The sequence below is a fragment of the Octodon degus genome, unplaced genomic scaffold (assembly GCF_000260255.1).
Source record: "Octodon degus isolate 3935 unplaced genomic scaffold, OctDeg1.0 scaffold00029, whole genome shotgun sequence".
NCBI classification, from domain to species: Eukaryota; Metazoa; Chordata; class Mammalia; order Rodentia; family Octodontidae; genus Octodon; species Octodon degus.
The window spans coordinates 10,128,910-10,130,217 of record NW_004524605.1 but is presented as its reverse complement, the minus strand read 5'-3'; positions in this window follow the sequence as shown (position 1 = coordinate 10,130,217).

The window sequence follows — 1,308 nt, the reverse complement described above, 5'->3', positions numbered from 1 at the left end:
CTGGGGAGGCTGGAAACAGGAAGATCACTACGAGTCCGAGCTGCGTGGTGAGACCCTATACCAAATACATAAGAATGGAAGGAAAGGAAAAAAGAATTAGAGTCCAGTAAAGCTGTTCCCACCTGCATTTGCAGTGGTTCCAACGGAGAGAGCCCGCCTTGAGCACTGGGAGGTGCAGAGCCGCCTCCCTTGCTGGGTGCTGGCGGAGACTGAGGAGGGCAACCTTCAGGAGGCAGCTGTGTTACTGCACTGACTTCTGGCTTCTGCCAGGGGCAGCGCTTCAGAGCTGTCCATATCAGGCAATTCCCCTTCTTTTATTCACTCATTCACATATAAGCACTGAGGGACCGGCAAGAGAGCTCTGCCATCTAAAGTGCTCAAGTTCCACCCCCAGGGTGAGCTGAGCCAGGCACCTACGGCATGCATGCACGTGTGTGTGCACACGCGCACACGCACACACACACACACACACACACACACACACACACACACAATTAACCACCAAAAAACCAAACAAATAAAGGAGGGGGGGGCAGGGAGATAGTTCAGTGGAATAAGTGCTTGCCTGGCAAGCGCAAAGTCCTGAGTTAGATCCCTGGTTCCACCAAAAGCAAAAACAAAAAAGTAAGCACTGAGTAATTTCTATGTTCAAGTATTGTGTTGGCGCTGGAGGTGATTTTTTTTTTTTTTTTGCGGAACTGGAGATTGAACTCAGGCCCTTGCACTTGCCAGGGAAGCACTTATTCCACTGAGCCATCTCCCTGGCCCCTATGGAGGTGATCTTTAACCAGAACAAACTTTGCTCCTTTCCTTGAGGGGTTTGTAACCTGGGGATAAATGTGGGTGCTACTATTAAACTGGACTTAGGGGGCCGGGGAGATGGCTCAAAGGAATAAGCGCTTCCCTGGTAAGTGCAAGGGCCTGAGTTCAATCCCTGGTTCCACCAAAAAGATAAATAAATAAAATAACAATAGGCCAGGCATGGTGCATGCCTGTAAACCCAGCACTCAGGAGGCTGAGGCAAGAAGATCACTGTGAGTTCAAGGCCGACCTAGATTATATAGCAAGATCTTGTCTCAATTTCTGTCCCCCAAAATAAAATAAGTTAGCTGCTAAAAAGCACCCTGGACTTCACACAGTGCTTGGTGGTGAGGGAATAAAATAGCACGTTGGGTGCAGGTTCATAGGTTTTAGTTGTTACAAATAAATTTATTAGTAGCAAATAAATTATAATAAATGATATTTGTTGTAAATTTGAGATGTAGCTAATTGGTACAGCACTTGTATACACACACACACACATATACA